Here is a 10661-nt window from a genome sequence, read left to right as displayed (position 1 = left end):
CGAAGAGATGGTGATACAAGTGCAATATGGATGGTAGATAAGAGTATTTGTAATCTGAAAATATAAAAACAACAAGGTAACTAATAGCAAAAGTGAGCGTAAACGGTATTGTAATGCTTTTAAACAAGGCCTAGGGTTCATACTTTCACTAGTGCAAGTTCTCTCAACAATAATACCATAATTGGATCACATAACTATTCCTCAACATGCAACAAAGAGTCACTCCAAAGTCACTAATAGAGGAGAATAAACGAAGAGATTATTGTAGGGTATGAAACCACCTCAAAGTTATTCTTTCTAATCAATCTATTCAAGAGTCCATAGTAAAATAACACGAAACTATTCTTTCCGCTCGATCTATCATAGAGTTCGTACTATAATAATACCTTAAGACACAAATCAACCAAAACCCTAATGTCACCTAGATACTCCAATGTCACCTCAAGTATCCGTGGGTATGATTATACGATATGCATCACACAATCTCAGATTCATCTATTCAACCAACACAAAGAACTTCAAAGAGTGTCCCAAAGTTTCTACCGGAGAGTCAAGACGAAAACGTGTGCCAACCCCTATGCATAAGTTCACAAGGTCACTGAACCCGCAAGTTGATCACCAAAACATACATCAAGTAGAGCACGTGAATATCCCAATGTCACCACAGATAAGCACATGCAAGACATACATCAAGTGTTCTCAAATCCTTAAGGACTCAATCCGATAAGATAACTTCAAAGGGAAAACTCAATCCATTACAAGAGAGTAGATGGGGAGAAACATCATAAGATCCAACTATAATAGCAAAGCTCGCGATACATCAAGACTGTATCACCTCAAGAACACGAGAGAGAGAGAGAGAGAGAGATCAAACACATAGCTACTGGTACATACCCTCAGCCCTGAGGGTGAACTACTCCCTCCTCGTCATGGAGAGCGTCGGGATGATGAAGATGGCCACCCGTGAGGGATCCCCCCTCCGGCAGGGTGTCGGAACAGGGTCCCGATTGGTTTTTGGTGGCTACAGAGGCTTGCGGCGGCGGAACTCCCGATCTAGGTTATTTTTTGGAGGTTTCTGTATTTATAGGAATTTTTGGCGTAGGTCTCACGTCAAGAAGGTGCCCGAGTCGTCCACGAGGTAGGCCCACGCGCCCAGGAGGGGGCTGGGCGCGCCCCCCACCCTCGTGGACGGCCCGGGACTCTTCTGGCCCAACTCTTTTGCCCCGGGGTCTTCTTTTGGTCCATAAAAAATCGTCAAAAATTGGCATGTCAATTGGACTCCGTTTGGTATTCCTTTTCTGTAAAACTCAAAAACAAGGAAAAAACAGAAATTGGCACTGGGCTCTAGGTTAATAGGTTAGTCCCAAAAATCATATAAAATAGCATATAAATGCATATAAAACATCCAAGATGGATAATATAATAGCATGGAACAATCAAAAATTATAGATACGTTGGAGACAAATCACCCGACGCGACGCTGCCGCATGACTGGCATTTGGATCCGAAGAGGATCCCAGTGCCGGCGGCGCCGCGAACGGCGAGGGCCCATGCGGAGGAGGTGCGACGCCGGCGGTCGTTGCTGACGCCGGAGCAGTGCGCCGAACCACAGCCTGCCGCCGCCCCCGCTTGTCGTCCGCGATGAGGACCAGGAGGCCGAGGCCGCCTACCAGGCAGCCAATAAGGAGAGCAAGGAGGAGGAGCGGTGGAGGGAGGCGGATGAGGCGGCTTTCCAGGCTGCCATGGCGAAGGCCATGGCCCTCTCCGTGGCGGGCGACTGCGTCGTGCCGCCGGTGACCCCGACGTCCCCGCCCAAAGCCGAGCCGGAGGAGCCGGCCTACCTCGAGCGCTACTCCTGGACCGGAGTAGTGCGCGAGTGGGTCAGCGCTCCGCCGATCTGGCTCGGGGCGACGAAGAAGCAGGAGGCGGCCTACCTCGACCACTGGTGCCGCGTTCAGCTGGCCGAGGAGCGCTGGGAGTGCGAGCGCCTGCTGATGCTCGAGCGCGAGGCCGAAGAGGAGGCGCGCCAGGCGCAGGCAGCGGCAGCGCATCCCGACATTGCCGCCCACTGATACGTTCATTTTGCATCATGCTTTTATATCGATATTTATTGCATTATGGGCTGTTATTACACGATATGTCACAATACTTATGCCTATCCTCTCTTATTTTACAAGGTTTACATGAAGAGGGAGAATGCCGGCAGCTGGAATTCTGGGCTGGAAAAGGAGTAAATATTAGAGACCTATTCTGCACAGCCCCAAAAGTCTTGAAACTTCACGGAGGCAGTTTTTGGAATTAATAAAAAATACTGGCGAAAGAATCAACCAAAGGGGGGCACCATCCACGAGGGTGGGGGGGCACACCCTACCCCCTGGGCGCGCCCCTGCCTCGTGGGCCCCCTGGTAGGCCTCCGGTGCCCATCTTCTGCTATATAAAGTCTTTTACCCTGGAAAAAATCATAAGCAAGCTTTCGGGTCGAAACTCCGCCGCCACGAGGCGGAACCTTGGCGGAACCAATCTAGGGCTCCGGTGGAGCTTTTCTGCCGGGGAAACATCCCTCCGAGAGGGGGAAATCATCGCCATCGTCATCACCAACGATCATCTCATCGGGAGGGGGTCAATATCCATCAACATCTTCACCAGCACCATCTCCTTTAAAACCCTAGTTCATCTCTTGTATCCAATTTTGTCCCAAAACCTTAGATTGGTACTTGTGGGTTGCTAGTAGTGTTGATTACTCCTTGTAGTTGATGCTAGTTGGTTTATTTGGTGGAAGATCATATGTTCAGATCCTTAATGCATATTAATATACCTCTGATTATGAACATGAATATGATTTGTGAGTAGTTACGTTTGTTCCTGAGGACATGGGAGAAGTCTTGCTTTAAGTAGTCATGTGAATTTGGTATTCGTTCGATATTTTGATGAGATGTATGTTGTCTCTCCTCTAGTGGTGTTATGTGAACATCGACTACATGACACTTCACCATTGTTTGGGCCTAGAGGAAGGCATTGGGAATTAATTAGTAGATGATGGGTTGCTAGAGTGACATAAGCTTAAACCCTAGTTTATGCATTGCTTCGTAAGGGGCTGATTTGGATCCATATGTTTCATGCTATGGTTAGGTTTACCTTAATACTTCTTTTGTAGTTGCGGATGCTTGCAATAGGGGTTAATTATAAGTGGGATGCTTTTCCAAGAAAGGGCAGCACCCAAGCACTGGTCTACCCACATACCAAATTATCAAAGTAACGAACGTGAATCATATGAGCGTGATGAAAACTAGCTTGACGATAATTCCCATGTGTCCTCGGGAGTGTTTTCCTTCATATTAGAGTTTGTCTAGGATTGTCCTTTTCTACAAAAAGGATTGGGCTATCTTGCTGCACCTTATTTACTTTCATTACTTGTTACTCATTACAAATTACCTGATCACAAAACTATCTGTTACCGATAATTTTAGTTCTTGCAGAGAATACCTTACTGAAAACTGCTTGTCATTTCCTTCTGCTCCTCGTTGGGTTAGACACTCTTACTTATCGAAAGGACTACGATAGATCCCCTATACTTTTGGGTCATCAAGACTCTTTTCTGGCGCCGTTGCCGGGGAGTGAAGCGCCTTTGGTAAGGAAAAATTTATATAGTGTGCTGAAATTTACTGTCACTTGTTACTATGGAACATAATCCTTTGAGGGGCTTGTTCGGGGTATCTTCACCCGACCAGTAGAGCAAAGAGTTTCTTCTCAACCTACTGAACCTACTGAAAATGTTTACTTTGAAATTCCTTCGGGTATGATAGAGAAATTGCTAGCTAATCCTTTTACAGGAGATGCAACATTGCATCCCGATTTACACCTAATCTATGTGGATGTAGTTTGTGGATTATTTAAGCTTGCAGGTATGCCCGAGGATGTTATCAAGAAGAAGGACTTCCCTTTATCTTTGAAGGGAAATGCATTGACATGGTTTAGGCTATGTGATGATATGAGATCATGGAACTACAACCGATTGAAACTGGAATTTCATCAGAAGTTTTATCCTATGCATCTTGTTCATCGTGATCGTAATTATATATATAATTTTTGGCCTCGCGAAGGATAAAGCATCGCTCAAGCTTGCGGGAGGCTTAAGTCAATGTTATATTCATGCCCCAATCATGAGCTCTCAAGAGAAATTATTATTCAAAAATTTTATGCTCGGCTTTCTCTCAATAACCGCTCCATGCTCGATACCTCTTGTATTGGTTCCTTTATGATGAAGACTATTGAATTCAAATGGGATTTATTGGAAAGAATTAAATGCAACTCTGAAGATTGGGACCTCGATGAAGGTAAGGAGTCAGGTATAACACCTAAGTTTGATTGTGTTAAATCTTTTATGGATACCGATGTTTTCCGTGAATTTAGCACTAAATATGGACTTGACTCTGAGATAGTAACTTCTTTCTGTGAATCCTTTGCTACTCATGTTGATCTTCCTAAGGAGAAGTGGTTTAAATATAATCCTCCCATTGAAGTAAAAGTAGTTGCACCTATTAAAGTTGAAGAAAAGACTATCACTTCTAATGTTGATCCTATTGTTCCTACTGCTTATATTGAGACCACCTTTCCCTGTTAGAATAAAGGATCATGCTAAAGCTTCAACTGTGGTTCGTAAGAGTAATACTAGAACACCTACACCTCCTGAGCAAATTAAAGTTGAACCTAGTATTGTTATGGTCAAAGATCTCTTAGCTGATAATATTGATGGGCATGTTATTTACTTCTATGATGAAGCTGCTTGAATTGCTAGACCTGATACTAAAAAAACATAGACCTGTTGTAGGCATGCCTGTTATTTCTGTTAAAATAGGAGATCGTTGTTATCATGGCTTATGTGATATGGGTGCTAGTGCAAGTGCATTACCTCATTCCTTATACAAAGAAATTATGCATGATATTGCAGCTGCTGAGATAGAGGAAATTGATGTTACAATTAAGCTTGCCAATAGAGACACTATTTCACTAGTTGGGATTGTTAGAGATGTTGAAGTCTTGTGTGGGAAAGTGAAATATCCTGCTGGTTTTCTTGTTCTTGGTTCCCCACAAGATAGCTTTTATCCCATCATATTTGGTAGACCCTTCTTGAATACTGTTAATGCTAGGATAGACTGCAAAAAGGATGTTGTTACTATTGGTTTGGGGGATATGTCTCATGAGTTTAATTTTGCTAAATTTCGTAGACAACCACATGATAAAGAATTGCCTAGTAAAGATGAAATTATTGGTCTTGCTTCTATTGTCGTGCCTCCTAATGATCCTTTAGAAAAATATTTGCTAGACCATGAAAATGATATGTTTATGAATGAAAGAAGGGAAATAGATGAAGTATTCATTAAACAGGGACCTATTTTGAAACACAACTTGCCTGTTGAAATCCTAGGAGATCCTCCTCCACCCAAGGGTGATCCCGTGTTTGAGCTTAAACCTTTACCTGATACTCTTAAATATGCTTATCTTGATGAGAAAAAGATATATCATGTTATTATTAGTGCTAACCTTTCAGAGCATGAAGAAAAGATATTATTGAAAACTCTGAAGAAGCACCGTGCTGCTATTGGATATACACTTGATGATCTTAAGGGCATTAGTCCCACTTTATGCCAGCACAAAATAAAATTGGAGAAAGACGCTAAACCAGTTGTTGATCACCAACGACGGTTAAATCCTAAGATGAAAGAAGTGGTAAGAAAAGAAATACTAAAGCTTCTAGAGGCAGGTATAATTTATCCCGCTGCTGATAGTCAGTGGGTAAGTCATGTCCATTGTGTCCCTAAGAAGGGAAGTATTATTGTTGTTCCTAATGATAAAGATGAATTGATCCCACAAAGAATTGTTACATGTTATAGAATGGTAATTGATTTCCGCAAATTAAATAAAGCTACTAAAAAGGATCATTACCCTTTACCTTTTATTGATCAAATGCTATAAAGATTATCCAAACATACACATTTTTGCTTTCTAGATGGTTATTCTGGTTTCTCTCAAATACCTGTGTCAAAAGAGGGTCAAGAAAAGACCACTTTTACTTTCCCTTTCGGTACCTTTGCTTATAGACGTATGCCTTTTGGATTATGTAATGCACCTGCTACCTTTCAAAGATGCATGATGGCTATATTATCTGATTTTTGTGAAAAGATTGTTGAGGTTTTCATGGATGATTTCTCCGTATACAGAACTTCTTTTGATGATTGCTTGAGCAACCTTAATCAAGTTTTGCAGAGATGTGAAGAAACTAATCTTGTCTTGAATTGGGAGAAGTGCCACTTTATGGTTAAGGAAGGTATTATCTTGGGGCATAAAATTTCTGAAAGAGGTATTGAAGTTGACAAAGCTAAAGTTGATGCTATTGAAAAGATGCCGTGTCCCAAGGACATCAAAGGTATAAGAAATTTCCTTGGTCATGCCGGTTTTTATAGGAGGTTCATTAAAGACTTCTCAAAAATTTCTAGGCCTCTGACTAACCTCTTACAAAAAGATATTCCTTTTGTCTTTAATGATGATTGTGTAGAAGCATTTGAAATACTTAAGAAAGCCTTGAGTTCTGTACCTATTGTTCAGCCACCTGATTGGAATTTACCCTTTGAAATTATGTGTGATGCTAGCGATTATGATGTAGGTGCTGTTCTAGGACAAAGAGTTGATAAGAAATTATATGTTATCCAATATGCTAGTAAAACTCTAGACAGTGCCGAGAGAAATTATGCTACTACTGAAAAAGAATTTTTAGCAGTTGTACTTGCCTGTGATAAGTTCAGACCTTATATTGTTGATTCTAAAGTAACTGTTCACAGTGATCATGCTGCTATTAAATATCTTATGGAAAGAAAGATGCTAAACCTAGACTTATTAGATGGGTTCTCTTGCTACAAGAATTTGATTTGCATATTATTGATAGAAAGGGAGCTGAGAACCCCATAGCAGACAACTTATCTAGGTTAGAGAATGTTCTTGATGACCCACTACCTATTGATGATAGCTTCCCTGATGAACAATTAGCTGTCATAAATGCTTCTTGTACTGCTCCATGGTATGCTGATTATGCTAATTACATTGTTGCTAAATTCATACCACCTAGTTTCATATACCAGCAAAAGAAAAAGTGTTTCTATGATTTAAGACATTATTTCTGGGATGACCCACAGCTTTATAAAGAAGGAGTAGATGGTGTTATTAGACGTTGTGTACCTGAGCATGAACAGGAACAGATCCTACGCAAGTGTCACTCCGAGGCCTATGGAGGACACCATGCTGGAGATAGAACTGCGCATAAGGTATTGCAATCCGGTTTTTATTGGCCTACTCTCTTCAAAGATGCCCGTAAGTTTGTCTTGTCTTGTGATGAATGTCAAAGAATTGGTAATATCAGTAGACGTCAAGAAATGCCTATGAACTATTCACTTGTTATTGAACCATTTGATGTTTGGGGTTTTGATTATATGGGACCGTTTCCTTCCTCTAATGGGTATACACATATTTTAGTTGTTGTTGATTACGTTACTAAGTGGGTAGAAGCTATTCCAACTAGTAGTGCTGATCATAACACCTCTATTAAGATGCTTAAAGAAGTTTTTTTCCGAGGTTTGGAGTCCTAGATATTTAATTACTGATGGTGGTTCACATTTTATTCATGGTGCTTTTCGTAAAATGCTGGCTAAGTATGATGTTAATCATAGAATTGCATCTCCATATCACCAACAGTCTAGTCGTCAAGTAGAATTGAGTAATAGAGAGATCAAATTAATTTTGCAAAAGACTTGGTCCAAGAAACTTGATGATGCATTATGGGCATATAGAACTGCATATAAAAATCCTATGGGTATGTCTCCGTATAAAATGGTTTATGGAAAAGCATGTCACTTACCTCTCGAACTAGAACATAAGGCATATTGGGCCATTAAAGAGCTCAACTATGATTTCAAACTTACCGGTGAGAAGAGGTTATTTGACATAAGCTCACTTGATGAATGGAGAACCCAGGCCTATGAGAATGCCAAACTGTTTAAAGAAAAAATTAAAAGATGGCATGACAAAAGGATACAAAAGCGTGAGTTTAACGTAGGTGACTATGTGTTGCTATTCAACTCTCATTCAAGATTTTTTGCAGGAAAAATTCTCTCTAAATGGGAAGGTCCTTACGTTATCGAGGAGGTTTATCGTTCCGGTGCCATAAAAATCAACAACTTCGAAGGCACAAATCCGAAGGTGGTGAACGGTCAAAGAATCAAACATTATATCTCAGGTAATCCCATAAATGTTGAAACCAATGTGATTGAAACCGTAACCCCGGAGGAGTACATAAGGGACACTTTCCAAAACGTTTCAGACTCCGAAAAGGAATAGGTATGTGCTACGAAAAGTAAACCGACTCCAAAACAGTTCTAATATTAATTTTTCTTCGTTTGGGAATATTTAAGAAAATAGGAAAATAAGAAGTAGTCCGGGAAGGACACGAGGTGTCCACGAGGGTGGAGGGCGCGCCCTACCCCCTGGGCACGCCCCCTACCTCGTGGGCACCTCGTGGGCACCTCGTGTGCTCTCCGGACTCCGTTTTCTTGCACGATACTTCTTTTGGTCGGTAAAAATTCATTATATAATCTCCCGAAGGTTTTGACCATCGTATCACGCAAATATCCTCTGTCTTTGTTTCGAGCTGTTTTCTTCCAGAGTTGTCAAAGGCCAGACATCATGTCGTCCCCCTCCTTCAACAATGAGGGCAACGACGCTTGGCTAATGAGGATAAAGCTGAAGAGAGAAGAACCCGGGGAGATCAACAAGGATGATGGGATCAAGAAGGCCATGGAGGGCCAAGCTCCGGCAACCGAAGACGAAGACATCCTCCAACCTCATCACCATCTTCTTACCCCAACGAAGATTGAAGCCTTCAAGATGATTGAGTTAGCTCGCATACAGAATAAGTATCTCACTCGTGAAAATATTTTGTTGAAGGAGCATATCACCGCACTCAAGGGCATTATCTGCAAATTGGAGGATCTCCTACGCTCGATGTGCGATTATCCATCATCACCACCATCTTCTTCACCAGCAAAGGAGAACTGAGTATATGGTATGGGCACTCCCCTTGGCAACTGCCAAGCTTGGGGGAGGTGCCCCGGTATCGTATCACCATCACTCTTATCTTTACCATTTTTCTTAGTTCGATCCTTTTGGTAATATCTTGATCTAGTAGAATAAAAGTTTTAGTATGATCTAGTCTTGAGTTTTGCTTTATGATCCTTCTATGTAATCGAGTCCGTGAGCTATATATAATAAAGATTAGTGTTGAGTCAAGGGCTTGATTATCTTGCTATGATCTTGAGGAAAGGAAAGAAAGAATAAAAAGAAATAAAAGAAATCATATTGATCTTATGGAGAGTAATGACTTCACATATAAAGAGCATATATGATGAATAAAAGTTGTTGAGAGTTGACAAACATAGTTTTGGTCATCGTTGCAATTAATGGGAAGTAATAAAGAAAGAGAGGTTTTCACATATAAATATACTATCTTGGACATCTTTTATGATTGTGAGCACTCATTAAAATATGACATGCTAAAGAGTTGATGTTGGACAAGGAAGACAACGTAATAGGTTATGTTTTCTTATATCCGAAATAAAGTATATTGTCATGGATCATCCAACATGTTGAGCTTGTCTTTCCCCCTCATGCTAGCCAAATTCTTTGCACCAAGTAGAGATACTACTTGTGCTTCCGAATATCCTTAAACCCAGTTTTGCCATGAGAGTCCACCATACCTACCTATGGATTGAGTAAGATCTTTCAAGCAAGTTGTCATTGTTGCATGCAATAAAAATTTCTCTCTAAATTTGTATGATTTATTAGTGTGGAGAAAATAAGCTTTATACGATCTTGTGATGTGGAAGAAATAAAAGCGACGAACTGCATAATAAAGGTCCATATCACAAGTGGCAATATAAAGTGACATTCTTTTGCATTAAGATTTCGTGCATCCAACCATAAAAGCACATGACAACCTCTGCTTCCCTCTGCGAAGGGCCTATCTTTTATTCTTGCCTTATACCTTATATAAGAGTCATGGTGATCTTCACCTTTCCTTTTTACATTTTATCCTTTGGCAAGCACATTGTGTTGGAAAGATCCTGATATATATACCCAATTGGATGTAAGTTATCATGAACTATTATTGTTGACATTACCCTTGAGGTAAAAGGTTGGGAGGCAACACTATAAGCCCCTATCTTTCTCTGTGTCCGATTAAAACTCCATAACCATAAGTATTGCGTGAGTGTTAGCAATTGTGAAAGACTAAATGATAGTTGAGTATGTGGACTTGCTGAAAAGCTCTTATAATGACTCTTTCCGATGTTATGATAAATTGCAATTGCTTCAATGACCGAGATTATAGTTTGTTGGTTTTCAATGAAGTTTCTGATTCATACTTGACATTGTGAATAGATTATTACTTGAGCATAAGAAATCATATGACAATATATATATATGTTGCTTTTATAAGAATGATCATGATGCCCTCATGTCCGTATTTTATTTTATCGACACCTTTATCTCTAAACATGTGGACATATTTTTTGATATCGGCTTTCGCTTGAGGACAAGCGAGGTCTAAGCTTGGGGGA

This window comes from Aegilops tauschii, chromosome 5, assembly GCF_002575655.3.
Source record: "Aegilops tauschii subsp. strangulata cultivar AL8/78 chromosome 5, Aet v6.0, whole genome shotgun sequence".
NCBI lineage: Eukaryota > Viridiplantae > Streptophyta > Magnoliopsida > Poales > Poaceae > Aegilops > Aegilops tauschii.
Note: the sequence above shows the minus strand (reverse complement) of the source record.